Below are 26,310 nucleotides of genomic sequence, written 5' to 3' on the forward strand. Positions count from 1 at the left end.
AGGCTGAAATGGAAATCGTGGAACCCACAATTTGGTTTCATTGCTCTTAAAGTGAACATGTGGTGACTTTTTCTTACTTCTTTCATAATTTAGATGAAGGGACTTGATGCAGTGAGTCCTGCAGGAAATTGCCACTGAGAAAGATCTGCTGATGGGCTGCTCACCCAATCATACCTGTCCCAACAGAAATTGTTCTTCTGACTGAAATTGTGTCCCATGTGTCCTGTTTTACCTTCCTCAGGCCTTCAGCCATCTCCTGGACCTGCAAGAAAACTGGAGAGGGACTTTGGACAGAGGTTTGGAGTGTTAGAACAAGGGGGAATGGATTTACTCTGCCAGAGGGCAGGGATGGATGGGATATTGGGAGGGAATTCCTGGCTGGGCTGGAATTCCTGGAGCAGCTGTGGCTGCCCCTGGATCCCTGGCAGTGCCCAAGGGATGGGGCTTGGAGCACCCTGGGATGGTGGAAGGTGTACCTGCCATGGCAGGGGGTGCCACTGGATGGGCTCTAAGGTCCCGTCTCACCCAAACCATTCCATGATGCTGTGATTTGGTGCCACTGTGGTAAAAGATCTCCAGACCTCTCCACCTTCTTCTGTCCCTGTGCTTGTGACACCCTCATCAAACTGAGGTCAAAATCCTTCTTGTGTTGGGGGCTACAGAACCTGCATGTGATAACAACAAATATCCAAGCTAGGTTTGTGCTCTCCTGAAATTCTCTGTATTGGTAGCAAGATTCCCTCATGGATCACTGTCCCAGGGAGCAGATGGCCCCACCCAGCCGTGCTCATGGCATTGAACAGGGCAGCCATGGATTCAGGCAGACAAGAAGGGTTGAAAAGTGCAGAACAGTGCACAGCCTTTGCTGTGTGCTTTTCACACCGAGGTAGAAAGGAACCAGAGGACATAAACACAGCCTCCCTTTCATTTTTCCAAGGGAAGAAGCAATAAGTTTGTAGCCTTGGGTTATGAACCTCTCGGTCTCTCAATCACAGTCTTGGCAACCAGCTGTGGTCATTATGAGCTCAGTAAATTTTGGAACCTTTGCGAAATGCTGCAGCCTCTTCAGCAAGAAGCTGCTTGTCTGAAGTGGGTTTAGTTCAGTGAGTACAGAAGTTGCAGGAAAAGCCATGGGGGTAGAGACATTCCTCAGTGTATTTATTCAAAGTTAATGTTCCCCTGCTTCCACGGAATAAGAAGGGGCTGGAATATCTATGAGAACTTTATTCCCACCACGGCTGGAAATATAAATCAACATGCTGCAGAAGGAAAACAAAATCCAGAGATTATTTTCCCTTGTTTGGGTTCCTTCTTTCCACGGTGTCTCCACGTGCTCAGTTCTCCCTGAGCTGGGAGAGAGCCGGGAATACAGAGAGGAGCCTGGAGCCTCCAAGGATCACAGCAAATGGAGCAGCTGGGCTGGCACACACCTGGGACCTCTGGGTCCAGCTCTCTCCTCTGGAAGGTGTCCGTGATAATGGATCTTGGGAATGCAGCAAAATTCTTTTTTTAAAATCCCTGCAGGTTCTCTAAATTCCAACATTTCCACCATTAACCATCCCTTGGGACAGAAAGTTCTCATTGTGCAACTAGAGAAGCCTCTTTACCCCAGCTGCTCACTGCCCTTATTCTCAGCCAGAATGAGGCAAGTCCTGCCTCCCACTTAAAAAAATCTGGTGTTGTCACCCTTTTCCCATCCAATACGCACTGAGATGAGCACAGCTCACTGTCACAGGAAGGAGTGGCCTCCTGTGGTGGTAGCACAGGGATTAGAGCACTCATCCAGCCTTGAGCAGTTCTTCTCACCCCTTCCCTCTTGGGGACCACACAACCCCACACTGAAATCAGTGAGGTTCCTTCAGTTCCAGGCTGAAGTTAAATGAGTGAAAATGAGCAAAAATTAAAAAAAAAAAAAGAAAGAAAAATTTGAGATCTGGCATTAAGCCAGGTAAAATTAAAGTGTTCCAAACTCATGCAGGTATCAAAGGAAAAGGGAGACAATTCAGGCTGAGAATGAGGGGTGCAGAAAGCCCTGATTAGGAGGGTGGCACTGTGGCTTTATGAGGGAATGAGAGGACAGCTTGGAGTTAAACATCAAAGTACAGACAGGTGAGATTATAACAGAACGAAACCCAAGCACAGGCTAATGTTCTGCTGGGAATTGTTCTACTCTGCTGCAAGGAGCACATTTCCCATTGTCTCTGCTTGAAAATCCTCTGTGCAAAGAAGACCTTTGGCAACTCAGATGTGGATTTGGCATTGCAAACCAGCATTAATCCTCAGCAATTACAAAGTGTTTTCAGGCTGACCTTCTCCTGCCACATGGAAGCTGGACAGGAGGAAGAGCCAGAGGTTTGGAAAGTGTCTCTGAGGCTTGGATCATAATGAAAACATTCCTGCTGCAATCAGAGAGTGGCTGCAGACCGTGTGGATGTGCCTGGGGGAGCTTTAAAAGCTGTTTGGGGAGGCAGAGAGAGGGGCAGCATCCACAACGTGATGCTCAGAGCCAGCTGCAAGCCCTGCCTGAGTGAGACACAGCAGAAATGAGTGTTTAGCTCAGCATCCCTCTAATTAGTGCTGCTGGTAATTGGCTCTATGGGTTAAAACTAGAGCCTGCCAGCTGGGGTTCTTTCAAGGTCATGACCCAGGTGAACCCAAAAATCAGCTGGCAGCAAAAAGTGGGGTCCTTAGCTGGAGGTGTCCACGTGTGGTTGCACTTCCCAGGACACGCTGCCCATGTGGGGACTTGGAGCTGCCTCAAGTGGCCCGTGGTGTGGGAACCTTTGGAGAAGAGATGGATCCACAAAAACACCGGGATCAGGAAGTTAGGACAAGTGCTTGGCTGATTTTGTAAGGAAAAAGGGAGATTGTGATGTGAGGGAAAGACTCAGCCTGGGTTCTGGAATGCTCCATGGATCGTTCCCTGCTGTGTTGAGGGAAAGAGCCAGCAGCCACTCCAGGAGACCCAACCCTCCTCTTTTAGGACTTGGCTTAGCCTTCCTCCCAGTGACTGGCCAGATACCAGTGGGAATGGGAATGGGAATGGGAATGGGAATGGGAATGGGAATGGGGCTCTGTGGGGCAGGAGGCCACGTGGCAGAGTGAGATTTCTTAGGGCAGTTTGAGTTATTAAGGAGTGTCTCCAACAAGTGGCTGTGTTCCTCTCCCACCTTCCTTCTACCACTTCCAGATCATTCCCTGGCAGTTCAAGAAATTCCTGTGTTTTCCTCATTGTCAGCACTGGGTGCTGAATCAGGAGATGTGCAGCTGCTGAAGTTTCCTGGGGCATTTTCCCAGCTACTCACAGCACTCAGGTCCCAAAATGACTTGGGCCAACAGAGAGAATTCAGGATTTTAATGAGCTATCAGATCCTGAGGTTGTAGAACTACACCAGCAGCAAATCCTGTTTGCTGTCCCGTTCCATGATCCCTGCTCGAGGGTGCTGACACACTGCTCACTTCTGCTGCAGGAGAAAAGTCTTTTTGTGCTGAGAATAATGAATGGCCTGAGCCAAAGCGTGGCCAGATGGTCCCAATCAGCAGTTGTTTATAGCCAGACCTGGGAGAACAGGTCAGGCAAACCCCCTGACCCTAACGCTGTCTGTAGAAAAATAATCAATTTACAAGGCCAGGCAGAGTGACCTGTGAGCCCTGTTTGTTGATCCAAGACATAACGGCTCAATAGCTTTAATTATTAAAGCCAGAACAGACAGCCATTGATCCTCCCACTTAGTGCCATCTCTGCAGCCTCAGGACCAGGGATTTAGAGCAGGGGAATCTGCAGGGAAAGAGAGAGAACCAACTTTGAAAGGCTGATCCACTGGATCACCAAAATTTTAGACCCTGATTTTAAAATCTGGCTTCCACCTGTCCATCCATTCCAGCACCTCAGAGCAATCAGGTGATGACCCTTCCCTGAGACACAAGTTCCTACTTTTCAGCTTAACAAGGCATTGAAAAAGTCATTTATAGAGTTGACCCAGATCATCTTTTCTCTCCAACAGTTCACAAAGCAATCGGTGTAAAGGACATTAATCAAGTTGGCGCCAAGAGGTAATTGAAGACAGTAATTACTCAGTTTTTATAGAGCTGGAAATGTAATAAGGATTTTAAGAAAGTAATAAGTGAAGCTTTCTGCTGAGAGATCCCCTGGTGCACACAGTTTAGCCAAGGGCCCATCTTTTTGAAAATACATTTTCGTGTAGTTATTACATCACTGTCTTGCTGGGACATCTCTCCTGAGCTTTTGTAAATGTAACGGGCTTTGCTGAATCTGAATCCACCAGCTCTGCATCCCGAATTTCCGTGGCAGACTGACACCTCTAATGCAGCAATAATGCAGGAAGCAGCAAACACACATTTTTGTGTTTTACCTTCTTCCAGCCTTCCCTGCTCCAACCTGGCAGATTTCTGTCAGGCGCCCAATTTTTCGTTCTGCTTTGGAAGCCATGACAAAAAGGATCTGATTAAATTTCCCAAAGGCACATTCAGCTCGTGCAGCAGCTCTGAGGCTTTTCGTGGTCAGAAGTGGAGGCAAATTTTCCTGGCAGGCTCAAAGGCCATTTCATCTGCTTCAATCACAAGATCCCTCAACAGAAAGAATAACTTGGATGAAATGGGAAATTTACCTCCACTTAAACCTGATGAAAACTGACAAAAGCTCCTTGTTTATGTGGAATACCCCAAGTTCAGTGAGATGCTGGTCCACTCATTCCCTGATTCCTTGGTCATTTTTGGGACCCATCCCACTCCTGAGTCCTCTCCTTACCTGGTACTCATTCCTTACAGGCTTGGAAGCACAAACCTAAATTGTTCCATGCCTTTCTTTCTCCACCTTTGCTAACTTTCCTGTGAATCATCTCCTTAATTCTGTGGAAATGGAATTCCTGTTTGCTGGGCACCTCTTCTTTCCAGACTTGTCCCTTGAATTACTGATGAGGAGTGTAAACTCTTCAAGGCAAGCAGCAAATATGCTTTAATTTGCATATTTGCAAATTGGTTTGCACAGCGTGGTGGCACAAGCAGGTGCTGCTGGAATAAGAAGCCTCAGTCTTGGCTGAATGGGTTAATTAGGGGGAGGTGACAAAAAGCTGGGGTGATGTCCCAGCCCACGCAGTCAACCTCAGAATTTCTACCACATTTGGAGCCAAGGCTTGACGTGACCCTGGTTCTTTTAAAACTATTTTAACGTAAGTTCCAGCTACATCTGCATTCCAACATTCTGGGCTGGGAGCACACATTCCATCACTCCAGCAGGTAGCTGCAAGAGGAAGCTCAAGCTGAAGAATTATTTGGGATATGTCTGGTTCTGGCTCTCCTCCAAGGGCAGACAGCTCATTACTTCTGTCCTTCAGGGTTTTGTGCCTTTCTGGCTCTGATCTTTGATGAAATTTCATTCCATGACAGGTCTATTCACAATATCTCCTCCCTAACAAGGACCACTCCCTCTGGAGGGAGAAATCTTCCATGATGTTGCTGGGATGGGATCCACCTGGCTCTGCTTCCACCTCTTCCCTGCCTTGCAGCCAGCAAAGCCCTCTGAAGCTCCAGGAGGAGAAAATTTGGGTTGAATTAATCACCTGTGGTTCTAGATGCATTTGCTGCATCGCACAACTCATCTCTGCATTCACTTGTTGGTCTCGTGAGGTTTGATTAAAATTTGGTAGGGGATTCCAGGACCTTCCAGTGACCCATCGTGGTGTGTGCTGGAAATTTATTCAGGTCAATTAGACATCTGCCACGTTCAGCCTCAAAGGCCATGACATATGTTTGCTCAACAGGGTGTGGCAACAAGGAGAAATTGAATTTGCATGCTGAGCAAGGTGGCACGAAGGTGTATCAATATCGGTTTTTAATGAGATCTGCTGGCTTTCACAGGCAGCAAAAAGTGTAAATTTATGCTAAAGTGTCAACAAATGCCAGTCAAAGGAATCTCTGTGTGGTGCCTGAATGCAAAAGGCACAGAGGGATAGGAGGAGTCATTAGGATCAGCTTCCAAGAATTGAATCAACTTGAATTTATTGGGCTGCACTTGCCCAAGGTAAAATCCCCTTCCAGCTGAGGCACCTCAAACCCTGGGGGCTGTTTTGGGCTCCTCATGACAGAAAGCCACTGAGGGGCTGGAGCATGTCCAGGGAAGGGATGGAGCTGGGAAGGGTCTGGAGAAGCAGGAGGGGCTGAGGGAGCTGGGAAGGGTCTGGAGAAGCAGGAGGGGCTGAGGGAGCTGGGCAGGGGCTGGAGAAGCAGGAGGGGCTGAGGGAGCTGGGCAGGGGCTGAGCCTGGAGCAAAGGAGGCTCAGGGGCCCTGGTGGCTCTGCACAAGTCCCTGGCAGGAGGGGACAGCCGGGGGGGTCGGGCTGTGCTCCAGGGAACAGGGACAGGAGAGAGGGAACGGCCTCAGGCTGGGCCAGGGGAGGTTTAGATTGGATATTAGGAAAGATTTCTTATCTGAAAGGGTTGTCCAGCCCTGACACAGCTGCCCAGGGCAGTGGTGGAGTCCCCATCCCTGGAAATGTTTAAAAAAACTGTATAGATGGCACTTTGTGATATGGTTTAGTGGGCATTCAATTGAAGGTTGGACTTCATGATCTTGAAATTCTTTTCCAGCCTTACTAATTCTATGGTTCTGACTTTCCCAAGCCAAGGGTGTTGCAGAGCCAGGAAGAGAATCCAGAATTCCTGAGTGTCCAATGCCACCAGACCAGCAGGAACCCTCCCATTTACTGCCAGGTGTAAAGTGAGTGCAAACACAGACACAGCCTGTAGCCAGGCACGTTCAAATGTAAAAATATATCATGTATTAATGCAGCTCCCTCAAAAACACATGGCTGGTTCACTCAAAGAATCCCAGAACATTTTGGGGTGAAAGGAACCTTAAAGATAATCTCATTCCAACCCCATGTTGTTGGCAGGGACACCTTCCACCAGACCAGGCTGCTCAAATACTGAATTTTGGGCACTCAGGATACTGAGCAGTGGCCACTGATTGATTTGAATATTTCCTTTATTTCTAATTTATTTTGTCTAAAAAGTAACTTCTTCACCAGTTTAGCTGAGTAGCTGTTCCCTGCTAGTTGTCCCAAATGGCGAGTATTGTACACATTTTCCATAATTAGCTAATTTAACCAGCTAATTTAACATCAGTAGCCAATCTGTGAGTTGAACACCAGCAAATGAACTCATTAAAGAGAAAAGGACTAGTGCTTTCTCCTCTCTTGTTCTTTGGTTTTTTTTTTTTTGCTCCCTCTAGTTTTGCACTTTTAGTAAGATGCTCTGGGGAAATCAGGATTTCAGGGAAATTTGGATGATCAAATAAAGAGGGATTTATTGATGAATTAAAAAGGATGCATCAGAATGTCAAAAAGCTTTTCCAGGAAGATGCCAGCATTGTCTGCCCTGTTTAGGAGGGACCCAAGGCTAGAGGACCCCACATGGGCTTCTTTTAATTCATTCTTCTCAGTCTCCTCAAGTGCTGCACCCCCAGAGTAACCTCTCCAGCCCCAGGGCTTGCTGTGAACACTGATTATTTCAGAGATAAATCTGAGGACTTTACAACTTATTATTGTGATTTTCACATTAGTGTGGCCCAGGACACAGGGATTTAATTTCTGCTTCCACTTATCCTTCACTACTCCAGACACTGCATTTGGACCAGGTGACATCCAGAGGTCTCTTCCCACCTCAATCATTCTGTTTCCTTCTCTTTTGCTGGTGTCTGTAAAATTTTGGTGCTAAGACATGAGTGTACGCAGATAAAATGTTACAATACTCAAGTAGCCCAGCCACAGAGTGTGACAATTCTGTTCTCTCCAGACACCTGTGGATACCTGTGTGTTATCTCCAGGCACCAGCTCTGCTCCTGATCCGTGCCTGGCCAGACTGCACCTGGGCTCAGGTGCAGGTGTGTTTCTTCTGAGGGTCTGAGGCACACCAGAAAGTGCCTTGGGTGAGGAAATATGTGGGAGGTTTAGGGATCAGGAGAAGTTCAGGATGGAAAATTGGAAAATTTCTTCGCCAGAGGGTGATCAAACATGGAACTTGATCCATGGAACTCCACCATGGTTGTGGTGGAGTCACCAGAGAATCAGAATCATGGGATGGTTTGGGTTCTAAGGTGCCTTAAAGCTCATCTCATTCCAACCTCCTGCCATGGGCAGGGACGCCTTCCACCATCCCAGGGTGGTCCAAGCCCCATCCAACCCAGCCTTGGACACTCCCAGGGATCCAGGGGCAGCCTCAGCTTCTCTGAGTACTCTCTGTCAGGGTCTCACCACCTTTATGGACAGGAATTTTTCCTAATATCCAATGTAAACCTACTTTGTTTCTATTTGAAGCCATTCCCCCTTGTCCTGTCTCTCCATGCCTTGCAAAGAGTCCTTCTCCATCTTGTTGCCTCCTTCAGGTCCTGGAAGGCCACATCACCCCAAAGCTTCTCTTCTCCAGGCTGAACAATCCCAGCTCTCCCAGCCCTTCCTCCCAGCAGAGCTGCTCCATCCCTCTGCTCATCCTGGTGCCTCCTCTGGACTCTCTCCAACACCTCGAGGTCCTGCTTGTGCTGGGAGCAGAGTTGGGAGCAGTTCTGCAGGTGGGGCCTCACCTGAGTGAGCAGAGGGATCCCACTGGAAGGGTTTAAAAGCCTTGTGGATGTGGCATTTGGGGACATGGATCAGGGGTGGGCATGGCAGTGCTGGGGGGACGGCTGGATTCTATGACCTTAGAGGGTTTTTCCAACCTCAGTGATTCCATGATGAGATGTTGGGCAGGAGGGTTGGCAGGAGAGGGCAGCTCCTTCTCACCCTGTCACGGGGTTAGCAAAGCAGTCACACCCACAGCTTCCAGAAAAACAGCTCAGGGAATTGCTCCAGGAACAACTGGATGTGATCTGGTGTGGCTGACAAGGTGGGGAACAAAGGTTGGACTCGATCTTGGAGGTCTTTTCCACCCTCAGTGATCTTGTGATTCATCCAGCAGGATGCAGCACCTGGAAGTGATGTCAGCCCTGCTCCTCTCCAAAGCTGACCCAACTCCCACCCCGTTCCTTCAGCTGGAGATTCCACTCTTGGCTTGGACAGATTGGAACATCCTTGCACAACTTTGAAGCCCCATTAATCCTCCCTCCAGTGTGTGTGTGGATGAATAATAGATTTTCCCTGCTAAAACTATCAAAGCTCCTGCAGCAGCTGCTCAGCTCCCTTGGGCAAATATCCTGGAAAGGAGCTGCAGCAGCAGAGCAGATTTGCATGTTTGATGCATTGCTGTGTCTCAGTTTCAAAGCAGACAATCTGTTGGCTCTCAGCTCCTTGCACACTTGTTGAAGCCAAGGTGCTGGACTGCAGCACAGTAGAAAGTATGGATTTTTTCTATTTTTTTTTTGAGACACTGAGAAGTTTCTCCCTCCCTGGAGTGCAATTTATATCTTGTTTAATCTAAAAGTTTGGGGCTTTTATGCTGAGGGGTACAAGGATTTTTTAAGGAGTGTGGAGGAGAGTAAAGAGGAAAGGAAGGCGTGTGTGGAGTCGCTTTCATCCTGGAAAATCAGCTATGCTGGAGGCAAATGCTGTGCCTCAGTGGAGCAGAGACAATTTCAGGTAATTAATGTTCTTCCTTTACCAGCACTGGGAGAATCAGGGATTTTAGTGGGAGATTTATACAACTTTATGTCAAAGCTTAGAGCAGCTGTGGAGAGGGGCTGATTCATGAGGGAAGGTTCAGAATCTGCACACAGGAGCTCAGCCCTGAGTCAAGGATGCTGGGTTGGAGCTGAGGAGGTTTAAGCCAATTTCTTCCATAGTGAGTTCTTCCAGCCATTTTTCTTATCCTGACTCAGGCATTCCCCTAAAAATCCCACATAAATCCCTCACACCCCCAAACAGTAGGGAGAAAACCCTCACAAACACAAGCTGACAGCAGTGCAGAAAGAGATTTTTAGCAGCTCTGTGGACAGCTTGACCAGCCGAGAAAGTTTTATTGTGGAGTTTAGAAAGTAAGAACTGCCAAAAATCGAGCTGACATAAAACCACTCATGGACATGAACCCTAATATCAAAAAGTCCTTATGAAGAGGCCTTGCTGTGGCACAAGGGTGAGGATTTAGATTAAAGATTAGCAAGATTTTGATCACAAAATCATCTTTCAACCAGTCTGGCCCATCGCAGCTCACTGTGGGAGTTTGCATCTGATTTCATTTCAGAACAGCCCACCCAGACACAGCTGCCAGTCCATGGTGAGGATCTGGCTCTGCTCAAGTATGGGATGGAGTCATCCTTGAACTCTTTGCAAAGTCTTTGGCCTTACAAAGTCCTTGGTCCTGCAAAGAATCCTCCAGAGATGTCCTGCTAGAAGTGCAGAAAAAGGCAGAAAAAAAAAAACATTGTGGTTTCTAAACCTCCCCCAGTTCTAATACAAACAATTTAATACCCAGACTTTAACATAAAGAATTTAATTCCTGTCTTCCAACTTCTAATGTGCTATCTGTCCTACATTTGATTATGTGGGATTAGAGTGAGAAGATATTATCTTTATCCTCAACAAGAGGAGAAAAGGAAAATATTTACTTTTGTGGCTCATGTATCATTAGCTGGAAGACCTGTGAAGGTGCCTATTGGTATTCAGAGGTGACTCCTACTCTTAAAGCAACCCTGAAAGTGAGAAACCTCTTCCTCCAGGTTGTCTCCCTTCCCAAGTTGCCTGACCTTTGGATTTGCATTTCTGTGAGTTCAGTCAGCATCACAGGGGAGTGGTGAGGGTGTCCAGAGACCTTTCACTCCTGGTTTTCATGTCTGAAGATTTTACCTCAGGTTTTACCCTTTCTATTTTTCACATTCTGTACTGCTTTCGTGTGTGGGTCTGGGCTCACATTATGGGATGGTGAGCTCTGTGCACAGAGCAGGGAGACAAAACAATTCCTGCTGAGCTGGGCACCAAGGACAAATGATCCCAATGCCAGCCCAGGAGCACAAACCCCGTGGGCTGCAGAGAGAAAAACAAGGATGGGAGTGCAGGGGCTGCAGCTGGGGTTGGACACTGAACTGCAATGTGCACATGGAGCAGAACTGAGCCCAGGGAGAGACCCCGGCAGCGCTCGTGCATTTTGGGGCCATTTGGGGTCATCTTGGGTTCATTTTGGGACCATTTGGGTTCATCTTGGGGGCATTTTGGGACCATTTGGGTTCATCTTGGGTTCATTTTGGGACCATTTGGGTTCATCTTGGGTTCATTTTGGGACCATTTGGGTTCATCCTGGGTTCATTTTGGGGCCATTTGGGTTCATTTTGGGACCATTTGGGTTCATCCTGGGTTCATTTTGGGGCCATTTGGGTTCATCTTGGGTGCATTTTGGGACCATTTGAGTTCATCTTGGGTTCATTTTGGGACCATTTGAGTTCATCTTGGGTGCATTTTGGGACCATTTGGGTTCATCTTGGGTTCATTTTGGGACCATTTGGGCTCATCCTGGGTTCATTTTGGGACCATTTGGGTTCATCCTGGGGGCAGCCCTGGCTGGGCTCTGGTGCTGCCCAAGGTGCATCCATGGAGGAGATCCTTTCAATCAATCCCTGCTTTATTCTGGAGCTCTGCCCAGCCTCTGCTCTAGCTCAGCCTTCTCAAGGCATCAAAGATCCCACGGCTCCCCTAAAAAGCAATTTGCACTCCCTTCCCCAGCGACATCTCGCAGCAGCAGGGAGGATTTGGCTCTCCAGGGGCACAGGAGATGGTTTTGTACAGGGTGAAATCCTCCAGGCAGCAGAAGGGTGAACCAAAACACGAGGCAGAGACTTCTTCTCCCCTTTACCACCTGCAATTTGCAAAGCCATTGCTGGGGGCAGCCAACAAAGCCCAAACAAATCCCAAGTGCCTCCCAAACAAAAGGCTAATTTAATTTCAAATTGATTTGCGCTCTCGGTACAAGACACTTGATTTTGTACCTCTCAGCAGTAGCACAAAAATAAAAAGAGCATCTAACACTGATTAACATCTGAGTCATGCCTTGCTGGCTATGTCACACCAGCTGAATTCGACTGTTCCACTGGCACAGGAACTTCCAACAACATTAAACTTTCCTGGCGGAATTCAGCAGCCCTCCTTCCTTTGTGCATATGCTCAGCACATGGTCCCCGAGCTCACAGGCTGGGTTTGCCATCTATAAAAGGCACGCTGACTTTCCATCAATAAGATGCACGTTGGTGTTTGACAAGAACAATGTGCTCAAAGAACGGGCTCACAATAGCTCCTATCAATCAAGCGCTCGGTGGAAAATCAAAGATGACAATGAAACCCACAGCATTAAATAACCCATGGTGCTGGAAATTAATCAGGAGTCCTGGGTGCTTGAAAAACAAATGTGTTTTTAATAAATTGGATTTGAGCATCACTTAGAAGCCCTGGATTACCAGCTGAGTGGAGACTGGTTTGATTTGCACTGATAAACTCCAGGGGAGCTGGTGCCTCTCTGTATCCGAGCCATTGATGTCACCCTGAGCCTGCTGGGCTTGGTGACATTTAAGCAATGTGGACACAGTTCTTTTTAATACATACAGAAGAGATTTTATCAAAAAAACCCCAACCCAGGACTCTGATCCTGCTCTCAACAATCCCCAAACAATCCAGGAGTTAATAAGAACCTCTGAGCAGAATTTCAGTAACAGCTCACCCCTTGATGAAAGAGAGTGAAGAGCTTGTGACATAAATTGGAGAGGGACTGGGGACAAGGCCTGCAGGGACAGGAGCCAGGGAATGGCTGCCAGTGCCAGAGGGCAGCCATGGGTGGGATCTTGGCCATGAGGAATTGCTGGCTGGGCTGGAATTGCCAGAGCAGCTGGGGCTGCCCCTGATCCCTGGAATGTCCAAGGCCAGGCTGGACACTGGGGCTGGAGCAGCCTGGGATGGTGGGAGGTGTCCCTGCCATGGCAGGGGTGGAATTAAAAGCTCTTTAAGGTCCTTTCCAACCCAAACCATTCCATGGTTCCATGATTCTATAAATCAGTGGTGTCACTGTCTGAATGATTTACCTCTGTTTCCATTGCTTTTCCTTCCTGCCTCAAAATTTCCAAAGTCCAAAAAGAAGAAAATGTCTTTCCATTGCTTTCCAACAGACTCTTTCTCTCCTTTCCTCCTCCCTTTCATTCCAAGAAAACCAGAGTATTTCAGAGTCCCTTGCTTTCCAGACTACGGACTGAATCTCCCCTCCCATATTTTTGGTCAAACAAAACACTCTCCAAGGCCAGGGAAGCACTGAATGTAATTCCTGCATTTGGTTTTTGAAATTAACACCTGAAAGAAGATTTTCATCTACCAAGGACTAGTTTTTAATACCACAAAACATAGGAATTTAGCCTGGAATTTGGGGAAGAACTGAGTTCCGTATCTATTTCACCAAGTGACGTCTCCTCATACAGAAGACAACTGTACCTCAGAATTTTAATTTTTTAATTGACAGAAGTATGCAGGAAAAAAAGAAATTTATGAAGAGCACAGTGAGACTTCCAGTTCTGTTCTATCCTGGGAACAGTGAAACAAAGCTGAGAGGTGATAAATTCAAAGTTAATGTAAAAAGGTATTTTATCAAAGATTGATTAATTAATCTGCAAATCTCACTGTCCCAAAATAGCACTGAGGCTTGGAGACTTGAAGGACTGAAAGCAAAGGTGTGGATGCTATTTTGTCAAATTCAAACAGGCAGCTGAAACAAATTCAAAAAGAAGAATTTCAAAAGAGCTCAGAGCAGACAAAACACTGCCAAGCTTCAAGGTATAAACCACACCTGGACTATCAGAGGCTGGGGACAAATTCCTCCCAAGACACAGAGCAGGGAAGAGCTGAGCCAGCTGGGAGTCAAATGGCACTGGCTGCCCTCAGAAGCAGCACCAGGAATTACCCAGGCCCTGCTCTGCTCACCCATGGACATCCCCAGTGCCTCTCAAAGCCTTCTGATCCGAACAGGAAGCTCCTTCTCTGCCAGGACGAGCATCTCCAGCATCATTAGATGCAAAAATGGGAACATTATCTGAGTGGGTCTCATCTGTAACCAAATTCCCGTTGATTTCAGTGGGAGCTATCACTCTAATCCACACAGGATTAGCAGACTTCAAAAAAGATTTGAAAGCACAAAGCTTGAGTGTTTAAATCCCACTGATCTCAGCTGGAGCTGGGAGCAGATCCAAGGAGAAAGTGCTGAACCTCTCACTTGTGTGGCTTCTTGTCCAGCCCAGCCAATCTCATCCATCTTGGACTCTTCCCTGCAATTAAGCTGATAATTAAGAAATAACAGCATAATATAATGGAGAGTTGCTGGCTAGCACGGTTAACATCAGGGATAAATTGAGCAGTAATCTGCAAAGGATGTTATTGCCATTATAAAAATAAAGATCTGTCTCCCCAGCCAATCAATTCAGCAGATATATACCAACAATCAAATTGGTAAAAATGACTTCTATAAATTACCCAGTGCTCCATCTAATGGAGCCAGAAACATCTGTGAGACAATTTAGAGCTGACATAACCATACGTCGGGAGCGCTTTTTCATCCTGCTGCCTTTCTGCTCTCTTCAGAGCTGCTGTGCTGCAGCAGGCAGCTTTGTTTAACGCACCCGGGTGAAAACAGCCTGGATTTCACACCAGTTTGGCTCGGAGAAACCTCCAGAATATATGCATTTAATATGGCTGGAATAATTCAATTTCCTCAGTATTATTTCAGCTATGCAGTGACAATCTCCTTAATTCTTCACTGAACCCTCTGGGCTTTGGGGATGTTGCTGGGTTTTTATGATCTGCCATAGTTCTTTCAAATGAGTCTGGAAAGACACACAGAGGAGCAGTTCTGATCATGTATTTTTTAGTCAGATATAGTGGTGATTTCAGGGAAATCCGAGTGATTTAGAACCTTGCTTTGGCCAGGGGAGCCCTGGATGGGGCCCAAGTGGGGGCTCTGACAACCTGGCCTAGTGGAAGGTGTCCCTGCCCATGGCAGGGCCTTGGAATGAGGTGACTTTTAAGGTGATTTTTAAGGTCCCATCCAACCCAAACCATCCTGTGATTCTGTGCTTCTACGGCTGCTGCCACGTGGGCTTAATCCCAAAAAAGATAAAGGGATTTAAAGGTGGAATGTTCTTCCTTTTGCAGCTTCATCCTGGCCATGTGCCAGCCCAGTCTTCTCCAGCTGGAAGCCACCAAGTGGCACCACTGAAAGCCACCAAATGCCACCTCTGTGCCTGCAGGCTCCTACCAGGGTGTGAGTTTTGGGAAGGGACAGGGTGAAATGAGTGATGTCCATGCTGGCTCCTGGACTGACCCATTTCTGAAAGAAATGAGGAAAATCATGGCTGGGAAGGGTGTCATAGTCAAGAAGGTCACAATACAAAGCAACACACTCCATTTCCAGAAGGCTTCAAACAGTTTTTATTCCAGCATGCATGCTTTTTGTACATTCTTACAAAACTCAGAAGTTTACACTTTGGTCATCAGAGACAATCAAGGCGCTCATTGGAACAGGCAGGTTCAGTTTCTCTTATTTATCCTTCTTTCTGTCTTGGTTTCTGTGTCAGTGACCTTGGTAGGAAATTCTTCCAGGGGTAAACATGGATCCTCCTATCAAACATGGATCCTCCTATCAAACATGGATCCTCTGTCAAACACGGATCCTCTTCCCAAACACGGATCCTCTTCCCAAACACGGATCCTCTTCCCAAACACAGATCCTCTTCTCAAACTTCTCTCTGGCTCACGGAAGTGGCTATAAAACCTCTTCCACAGAAGGGTGGAGTTGTCATTGTTTTCCATGCGGGGCCATTTCACGGTCAGGACTCACACCTCAGGCAATCCTGTGAGCTGCAGGAGAGGAGCTGGTGGATTTTCCCAGTCCATGGAAAGTTTGGACACTGTTTGTCCAAGAATCCCTCAGTAACCTTTGCTCTGCATCAGGAATTAAATCCCTGCCTGGCTTCCCAAGGCCCTGCTCCTCCACAGCTGTCAAACGAGTGCTGGTTTTTAATGCAGACAGCAGAGGAGAGCTCATTTCTCTGTCTGGGCACTATGTGTGATAATCCAGGCTCTGTAAATTAAATTTGGGCTGCAATTTAAGCACGCAGGGATTTGGCAGGACCCAGAGCTGCCAGCAAGCAGACGTTGCCATGATCAGCTCAGTGCAGAGCGGACATGGAATGGGAATAAAGCTGGGAACAGTTGGGTCTAAAATCTCATCTGTGTGCAAATGTGGCTGTTCCTAATTTTTCAAATAGGACGTGCACAAGTGGGACCTGCTCCTTCTGAAGCTTTGCAGCTCTCGTGTTGGTTTAAATTAATTTTGTATGAAACTCACTTTCAAATCTTAAAATTAGCTTCAACTTCCCTGGCTCCCTCTCGTCTGCTCTATGGACATTTTCTTCTCCCTTTCATACTTTAATTCCCCTTTCAAAAACACTCTCCCCTGCACAAAACACACTCTTCTAGATTCTTCTGTGATTCCAGTTATTGTCCCATCTCTTTTCACTTCTTTTGTCCATGTATCTCTCTTACATTCATTTTTTTCCCCTCTCCATTCACCTGCTTCCACCCAGCATCATCTGTCTCCATGGAAACCCCTTCAGAATGATTCCTACCTGAACCAAGTGGCCAAACCTTGCTTTATTTTTATCCCCCATCGTGATCTTTTCCTTTGAGTTCTTCCTTTCTCTTGACTCTCATGGTTTAGTGGTGCTGTCATCTCTGTGAATATTCCCTGAGTATTTCTCTGCAGCCATCCCCTTTTTCCCAATATTTTGGAATCCTCTGGCGTTTTGTTCCCATCGAGTGGTAGTTTCAATCGAAAACATTTTTGAAACTCCTGTTCATCAGTGGCTTGCAGGGAGCTGCCTTCTATTCTCCAGTCCATCTCTCCTGATTTGCATCTTCCCCCACCTTCCCAAGGTCTCAATTTGCATATTCTTTCATCTGGGGAGCACAAATTAGGTGACATTAATCTGCTTTGCCTGACCTCACTTGATATTCGGGATCTTGTTTATCCCATCATTCATTTTCACCTTCCACTCATCTGCAGCTGTTTACAGCTTTATCAGAATTTCCACTGGGGCACTCCAGGAGCTGCAGAATTCAGCTCCAGCTTCCCAAAGGAGTCACTTCCCTCTAAACTCCCTCTATTACCTCTGTTAACTAAACACACTTAATAACACCATTCTTCTTCTTGCCTTCTGGCTGATGAAACCCAAGATCATGTTTGACTTCTCTTTTCTCCCCTTTCCTACCGAATACTGCGACAATCCACCCCTCCCTTATTTGTCCTGACAGCTAAATTACCTTCCCACCTCTCCTAAATCAATATGCCACTGTCTATCTCTGCTTCATCAATCCCTAAAACGTTGCTCCCGTGGCGCTGATGACAAGGCACTGCTTCTTCTGGAGCCAAGTGCCCTGAGATACACAACTGATGCTCAGTGACTCCTGAGGCCCAGGTTTTCCTGGAAAACCTCCTGGCACAGGGTTTCCAGGGAAGCTCTGGCTGCTGTGGATCCCTGGGAGTGTCAGAGGTTGGGTTGGATGTGGCTTGGAGCACCCTGGGGTAGTGGGAGGTGTCCCTGCCCTGGGTGGGATTTAAGGTCCCTCCCAGCCCAAACCATTGTGAGATTCTGTGGTTAATAAATGATAAACATTCCAGTCTGTGCTCCATTTTTCCCAGACTCTCCAGACATGCTGAGATGCCTCACTTGCTTTTCGTGCCTCCTGAGGAGGGTAAAATTCACAGAGCAGGTTAATAAAAGCTTAATTTTTTTCTTAATTGCTTGGTGTCCTCAGCCAGGGAAAACCCACCCTGCAGTGGACTGATTTCTTGGCAAGGTGCTTCTGTTTTGGGCAAACTCTGTACCTCTGTACCTCGTTTTCTGACTGGGACAGTGACAAATAGCAGCAATAATAATCCCAAATGTCAACAGGCAGAGAGGCTCCTCCACACCCTCAGTCCCCACACAGCTGCTTATCCCCGAGCACAGGAGGTGTTCCCATCCTTCTCTGTGTCGTTCCCAGCATGGAATTTGCTGCTTCCACCAGCAGGCAGTGGAAGCAATGATGATGTAACCACAGCAATCTGCCTTGGATCATCTGTGTGGAAGGGCTCACAGCTGGTCTGTGAGTCAAAAAGAGTTATTTGGAGAAGAGAAGCTGATAGGAGTCGCCTCTGCCCCTGAAAGGAGTTCTACCAAGGCCATCAGCTTGGAAATGGAGGAGAGGAAGAGATAAACGAGGGGCCTGCAGTTAGATTTTGGTGGAAAACAGTGGTGGAGACCACCCTGCACCAATGAACATTGTGTTGATTTATCCTGGCCAGTGAATAGGTGTAAATTTGTGAGGGGGTATAAAAAGACAGCATGCTGCTAAAATGAAAAAAGGAGAGAAATTCTTAAAAACACGGTGTTCTTCTGTGTACAGCCATCTCAAGGACACATTTGAATTTGAAATTCCAACTTTTCCAACACGCCTGATCATCCAAGCTGTACTTCAGGGAGCAGCTGGAGTGGATCCAGGGGAACAGTGGGATCCTGCATGCTAGGTTCTTTTTCTCGGGCCAGGTCTTATGAACCCTCAAAAGGGAACCTAACACACCCAAGGATAGCTTAGCTATCATCTTTGGAGGCAAAATAATGAGCAGGATGGCTTCTGCTGCAGTGTTAGAAACACATAGTTTTAATAAAAGGCAAAATAACAAACAGAAAAACTCGAGCCAGGTACAGAGGTCTGCCCCTGGTATAAACACCTTCACAAAAGCCCCTTAGTTCTTTTGTTATCTCCTTTTTTACCTGATGGGCCAGGCGGGACTTTTTGGCTTCTATCCAATTAGATGACCCCGAGTTTTTGGTGAAGCCTCTGGGGTCCTATGATGTGGCTTTTCACCTGATCGTTGGGAGAAACTTCTGGGCTTCTTTCCTTTTCTGGGGGACAAAGGCTGGCTTTGCCCCTCTGTCATTAGGGGGTACACTCCTACCCCTGACAGCACAGCAGGGCTGTCCTGCATGGACATGTCTGGGATACCCAGAGAGGCAGCAGGGCCACCCTGCTTGAACTTTGCATTTCTGCAGCAGCACAGCAGTTCAGACACCCAGAATAATGACAGGGATAATGAACTGGGTGGGATGGGGAGAGGGAGGGGGAAGACCCACAGCATTCCTGCTTGTTCCATCGGTACTGAGCCATGGAATGCTGGTTTAGCTTCATGTTTGATAATGCTGCACGTGCAAATACTGCAAAGCCCATTGATGTGAGTGTTTGTACACTATTCCATTATGGGAACAGCCTGGGAGAGCTGGGGGTGTTCCCCTGGAGAAGGGAAGGGTCTGAGGAGACCTTCCAGCCCCTTCCAGTGCCTGAAGCAGGCTTCCAAAAAGGAGGCAGAGGGACAATTTATACAGGCAGATAGTGTCAGGACAAAGGGAGTGGTTTTAAACTGACAGAGAGCAGGGCTAGATTAGATATTAGGAATAAATTCTTTATTCAGAGCGTGGTCAAGCAGTAGAACAGGGTGCCCAGAGCAGCTGTGGCTGCCCCTGGATCCCTGGAAGTGTCCAAGGCCAGGCTGGACAGGGCTTTGAGCACCCTGGGACAATGGGAGGTGTCCCTGCCCATAGCAGGAGGTTGGAATGGGATGAGCTTTAAGGTCCCTTCCCATCGAATTTTTTGGTGGTTCTCTGGTTTGCATTGGCTGATTTGTCTCTGCAGGCAATGGAGAGAGACTGGAGCTGCTCCATGGGAATTGCTGAGCAGAAGGTTAAGACAGGTGAAACAGGGAACATCTGCCCAGGAGAAACCAAAGATTAACTCCCCACCTTGTCAGGTTTAATGTGGAGATGCAGATCCCTCACAAGGAATCTCTGTTGATCCCACAGCCATCCTGAGTCTGGTCTGACTGGAGACGTGTCTGTGTGCCAGGCTGAGCACTCCAGGGTGGGATGAAGCACTTTGTGTCATAACCTGTCATGTCAAACCCCTGTGGGAGCCAGGCTGAGGTGATCCAGCCCAGCAGACTGTGTTACCCTCGTGCTGCATGCTGGCAACACGTGCAATATGTCAGAGCACTTAGTCAGGCAAGGCAGTGATATAAATAAAATAAAACTCAGCTGTTCTCTTAGCATCTATTTCATTTTTCCATCTGCAGTCACAACTGGGGAATAACTAATTCAAAGCAGAACATCCCCAGCATGGATTTGGCACTGCTGCTAAATTCCATGTCGTGCTACCACCCCTTTCCAACCCCAGAATGAAAACACCAAGTGAAATCACCTTTGGGAGGAAAAGCCAAATGAAGCATTTCCTAGACAGAGGAACACATCGCATCAAGAACCCGAGATCTGCATCAAATGCACCACGACAATTCCCCTTCAGAAAACATCCCAGTGGTTCTGTTACTCCAATTTATGCTGTGAATTGTGGATTTGCTTCCAGATGAAATGGAGTTGCCAGGTCTCCGTTTAAAGCAGACACAGAAAAAGGGAAAAATTGAGTCATTCCACTACCAAAAAAAAAAAAAAAAAAGGTCAGGCAGGCCTCCTGGCCTCTTCTTTAATTTGAGGATCTGGATTTTACAAATTCATAGACAGGAATGTAAGCAAAAATATCCCAGCCCACCCCAAAGGTGTATTCTGTTCAGTGTCCTGCTCAAACACCCAAACAGACTCTCTTGGTGTGCTCTCCCAGCCTCCAGAAATTTGTAGATAATGAATTTTGTATGTCTTAATTGCCATCTTAGTGTTTAATAACTTTTGGGGGCTTTATCCACTCGTGTTTCTCTGTTCTTCTTGGGGCATTTCAGCACCCACCTCTTGCAGCAGGGAGGCCTCTCCCTTTCTGTGCTCTGAACCAATCACCTCCTCATTTTCACTGATGTTCCCTCAATTCTTGGCTACAAAAGTCAGTGAACAACTGTTTCAAATTCACTTTCTCCAAGACATTCATCTTTTTATAGATTTCTAACATAATTCTTCCTTTCCCCTTTCTTTTCCCCCATTTTCCCTGTGACCATTCCTGCTGTGGGAGCCACCCCACTTATCCCCAACCTTCCCATATATCCTTTTCCTTCCCATATAACCTTTTCCTTCCCATATAACCTTTTCCTTCCTATATAACCTTTTCCTTCCTATATAACCTTTTCCTTCCCATTTATCCTTTTCCTTCCCATATATCCTTTTCCAGCTCTTTATCCTCCCCAGGACCAGGAATCCAGTGTTACACAGTGCTCATGGCACACACAAAACCCAAGGAAATATTGGCAAAATCAGAGCTGGGCTGACCTTCTGTGGCTGCCCAAAGAAATGAGGGAGAGGGAATGGTGATAAATTGATCAAGAAAAAAATAAGTTGGAAAACACAGCCAAGGGCTGAGGGGCCCCAGCTTCTCTAAAGATCATGAAAAATCATAAAGAAGCAGCAAAGCATCCCAAAATTTGTCTGCTAGGAAAAAATCAGTTGTCCTGATTAAGGGCATTGCCTTACCAGGCCCCATACAGACATTTGGTGTAAATTAGGATGTCTCTGGTGACATTGCAGAAGGCAGGAAAACCTTCAGCACCTGGTCATTCATTTGCCAAATGCTCAGGGATTTTCAGAGGTTAAACAGACTCCATAAATGTCAGATGTCGACAGCACCACTTTCAGCAATAATAAACTTGAAGTAGAAGAAAGTTCCCTTAAAATATCAACCTTTCACCCAGCAGGGCTCCTTCCAGGCTTTAAAAGACGCTGCACATTACTGGCCCATAAATAATGGTAATGAAAAGGTCAAGCAACCTGTTAGGAAAATCTCACTGCTCGGTGAATGAGCTTGGAAAATCACAGCTGGGGTGAAAATCCAGTGTTACAGCCCTGGTTCTTTTGTGTCCAGCCTGTCCTAATTCACAGAGCTAAACCCTGTCCTTGCTCTGAAATGATCTTGAAGTTGTAGTGACTGCACCACGTGTCAGAGTTGGCTCAAACAGAACTTTTAACCCATTTTTCCTGATGAGCTTAGCAATGTCTTTCAAGTTTTGCTATTTAAAATATCTTTTTTCGTTCACAAAAAAATTTTAAACAAATATTTTACCAGAAAACAACCAAAAAACCAAAAAAAACCCCAGCCAATAAAGGATAGAAGAAATTAAATGTAGTAAGGAGGATGCAAGGTCAGGCTCTGCTCCCAGGGAACAGGGACAGGAGGAGCGGGAACGGCCTCAGGCTGGGCCAGGGGAAGCTCGGGGTAGATTTTGGGAAAATTCCTTACCAAAGGGACTGTCCAGCCCTGGCACAGCTGTCCAGGGCAGTGGTGGAATCCCCTCCCTGAAAATGTCCAAAAAATGCGTGGATGTGGCACTTGAGGACATGATTTAATGGTGACCACGGTGTTGGGTTGACAGTTGGACTCAATGATTTTTTCCAACCTTGAGAGCTCTATGATTCTATAAATAAAAACATATTACTCAGTACAGATCACCCAATATCATCCAGAAAGCAGCATCTCTTTTTTTATTTTCCTCTCTTTTTTTTCCCCCTGTTGTTTCCAAACACTGAACATCCCTGGGAAAACAAGAATTTACAGCAGGTTTTTTATTTTCCCCCGTTAGATTGCAATAAAGATTAGGTAGGTCAGCGCTGTGCTGCTCAAAAGTTTATTTACTCCCCACTGTGATTTCTCCTTGAAAGAGTAAGGGCAGAGTAACCTTTGGATCTTCAAAAGCTCTGTCACTGCTGTGATTACTCCAAGAGAAATTTGTGTATTGTTGGGTTGGCAGCGAGCGCTCGATGCCGCCAGAGATTCCCGTTAACAGCTCAGGTGAGCCACGGCTCCTTGGATGTTTCCATCCTGCATCTCATTAATTAATCTACTCCAGCCAGCTCTTCCTGATCCATTGTATATTCCCTGCTTATGCAGCCTTATCGACCCGACCCTGGGGAGAATCAATTCTTGTAATCTATCTTATTACATTTAAATGTATGTACAGAGCTTGATACGGTACAGCAGCAGCGGGGCTTGGGAGAGGCTGGGGAAAAAAAGTCTGGGAAAGGGGAGGAAAAACCCTGCAGGTCTGCCCCAGTTTAGGGTTTTTCCAAGTTGTGGCAATACAAACTAAGAACAAGGATTTAGGGAAAGGGGTAATTTTCATCTCAGGTGAGGGCAGGCACAGCTTGGGATATGAATTCCCAGAAATCCGTGGTGGTGTTCCCAAGGCTGCCAGAGCTCCAGGAGTGGTTGCACAATGCTCCCAGGGACAGGGTGGGATTGTTGGGGTGCCTGTGCAGGGCCAGGAGCCAGATACTTGTTGATCCCTTCTGCCTCAGTGTATTCCGTGATTCCATAAAAAGCCCTCAGAGTTCATGCTTTTAACTCTGGATTTCCCATTTATTTTAACCAAAATACAACATCTTTTAAAGCAAACCCATTTTTATTCATCAGTCCAAAAAAAACTGCATCATTATCCTTCTTTTGTCATTATTAAATCTGTTTTCATATCTAAGTAGAATTTGATAGATAAGGTGACCTGAATTTCTTCAGAGATTGTTGTCCACAGAAGCTGTGGCTGCCCCTGGATCCCTGGAAGTGTCCAAGACCAGGTTGGAGCAGCCTGGGACAGTGGGAGGTGCCCCTGCCCATGGCAGGGGGTGGCACTGGATGATCTTTCAGGTCCCTTCCCACCCAAACCATTCCATGATTCTGTGATTAAACTGACAAAAAATATAAAAGGCCAACAAGAAATGATCTGGGGATGTAAAGGACTCACTTTGATCCCTGGGAAAACCATGGTGGGATTCTTCTTGGAACATATCCTTGGGGACAAGAAGGAGATTCAACAAGCAGGAAGGGTTAGCATGGATTTGTCCAGCATAAATCATTCCTGACCAATTTAACCAGGCTCTTCATGGTGGTGTTTGGTGGGAGTGATGCCTCAGGTTTTAGCTTTTCTATTTTCACATTCTGAGCTGCTTTAGTGTGTGGGTCTGGGTTCCCATTATGGGATGGTGAGCTCTGTGCACAGAGCAGGGAGACAAAACAATTCCTGCTGAGCTGGGCACCAAGGACAAATGATCCCAATGCCAGCCCAGGAGCACAAACCCCGTGGGCTGCAGAGAGAAAAACAAGGATGGGAGTGCAGGGGCTGCACTGGGGTTGGACACTGAACTGCAATGTGCACATGGAGCAGAGCTGAGCCCAGGGAGAGACCCCGGCAGCGCTCGTGCATTTTGGGGCCATTTGGGTTCATCCTGGGTTCATTTTGGGACCATTTGGGGTCATCCTGGGTGCATTTTGGGACCATTTGGGTTCATCTTGGGTTCATTTTGGAACCATTTGGGTTCATTTTGGGTTCATTTTGGAACCATTTGGGTTCATTTTGGGTTCATTTTGGGACCATTTGGGTTCATCCTGGCTGCAGCCCTGGCTGGGCTCTGGTGCTGCCCGAGGTGCATCCATGGAGGAGATCCTTTCCATCAATCCCTGATTTATTTATTAACTCTGCCCAGCCTCTGTCCCAGCTCAGCCTTCTCAAGGCATCAGGAGGACTTGGAGAGAGTGGACACTGAAGCAGGAGAGGCTCAGACTGGAAATAAGGACAAATTTTGATATGAGACTGGTCAGGCATTGGCAGAAGTTTCCCAGCGAGGCTTTGGTCACTGCTGTCCAGGACAAAAGGACAACGTGTGGATAACTGAAAGTAGGAATTACATCCAGAAGAGAAATAATTGATTCTATTATTTTTATTTTTTTTTTTTTTGGTTTGTTTTTTTTTTGACTTCCAGTAAGCAGAACAAACATATCAAGGAATCAGAAGTTGATATGCAGACACCACAAAAACCCTCCAAAGACAGGATGGGTACATTGAGGGTGATTTGTAGAACAGATGGAGCTGTTGATGTAGAGCTGATTTTTTTGTTAAAAAGAAGTGAATGCCTTTAAAAGTGGCCAAAAAAAGCCCTGGGGATTTTCCACCTAAGGAAAGGCAGCACAGAGTGCTGTGTTTGGTATTGTTCCATTTTTTCCTATGTGCTCATTTGAGACTGAAAATGGGTGAGTTTGCTGAATCCAGAAAAGCCTTCCTGTGACCCAGAACTGTTGAGTTTTATTTTCTTCTCCTTCTAGGGTTGGGATTAAATGTGTGAGATGGTATTTCTTGTTTGGATTTACATGTTTATTAGTTCTTATTTATATAATAGTTTTACAAACTGTGAGTTTTACAGTATTTCACTCCAATAAGTTGAAAATGGGCCCGTATCTCTCTCTCTACACTGCCTTTTGAGGATAAACTGTCTAAATTAAGAAATGGTGTTCAAATTACTTTTAACTTAATAACTAACTACTAGTGGTTTGTAATATGGACTTTTTGATTTAATTACACAATGCTACTTAAACTTATGAAGAAGAAGGTGAAGAAGAATGATTAGTTACTGCTCTAAAACATCTATTTTGTTTTATATATATATATATATTATTCTATCTTTAAACCTTAAATTCAAAGTTTTCTACTGTGTGATATTACACTATTACACACTTCTATTCAAAGTACACACTTGTAATCTTAGTTCCATTATTCAATTTTGGAAGCCCTCTCAGGTCAATGCAGATTTTTCTTCGGGGTCAGTCTTAGTACAGAAAGTCTGAAATTCTCAGTACCCAGGGTTCTAACACAGAACCATCCAGGCATGGACAGAACTCGGTGCAAGTGCACCAAAAATAACGTGAAAGCACCATTTTCTAATAGGAATCTGCAGGGCCTTCTCCTTTTTTGCCCCTCTCCTTTGTCTTTTCCTCCTAAGCGGACTTGAGAGAGAAGGGACAGGAGGATGTAAAGCCTTGCTCTGGCTGCCTTCCCTGTGACAACAGAGGCAATGACAAACCCGAGATGCTGCCAGCCCTCCTTCAAGGGCTGGATTGATGTCCCTGCCTCGTGCTCAGACCCAGCTGGGAGAAGGGGAATTAGGCCTTGTCTTTCAATTACTGCTGTTTTGCTCAGGGCCGCGCATTGAAGCCTCCCAGCGGACAAGTCCCTCTTACGCTTATAATCTCCGGATTGTATTTGAAAATAAAGCTTTTAATTAAAACTGGCGTTTCTCAGCTTCCCACTGGCAGCCAACATCTGCCTGAGAAGGGATATCTTTTGTGACACTGGCGGTACAGAAGCCCAGTGTTAAAGAGAGTAAATAATTCGCCCCTCTCCCGCCAGCAGAGGAGACGAGCTCCTCCGCACTTCGGGCCATGAAAGACCCCGCAGCATTTCCCAGCAGCCAGGGGGTTAATCCAGTGACCTGGCTGGATTCCAGCTCGAGTGATCTCTGTCTCAAATCCCCCACCCCGCAGTTCCATAGTGATATAATCCC

General features: G+C 46.5%; 1 long non-coding RNA gene across 1 annotated transcript; it reads left to right on the forward strand.

The window, feature by feature from the left end:
* Window positions 1–1,069: 1,069 nt before the first annotated feature.
* LOC135301503 (uncharacterized) lies at window positions 1,070–20,429 on the forward strand. The gene is made up of 6 exons (XR_010363227.1): window positions 1,070–2,583; window positions 4,005–4,053; window positions 5,407–6,040; window positions 6,639–6,735; window positions 19,694–19,751; window positions 19,861–20,429. It is a non-coding gene; the product is annotated as an uncharacterized LOC135301503 (long non-coding RNA).
* The last annotated feature ends 5,881 nt before the right edge of the window (window positions 20,430–26,310 follow it).

This window comes from Passer domesticus, chromosome 5, assembly GCF_036417665.1.
Source record: "Passer domesticus isolate bPasDom1 chromosome 5, bPasDom1.hap1, whole genome shotgun sequence".
NCBI lineage: Eukaryota > Metazoa > Chordata > Aves > Passeriformes > Passeridae > Passer > Passer domesticus.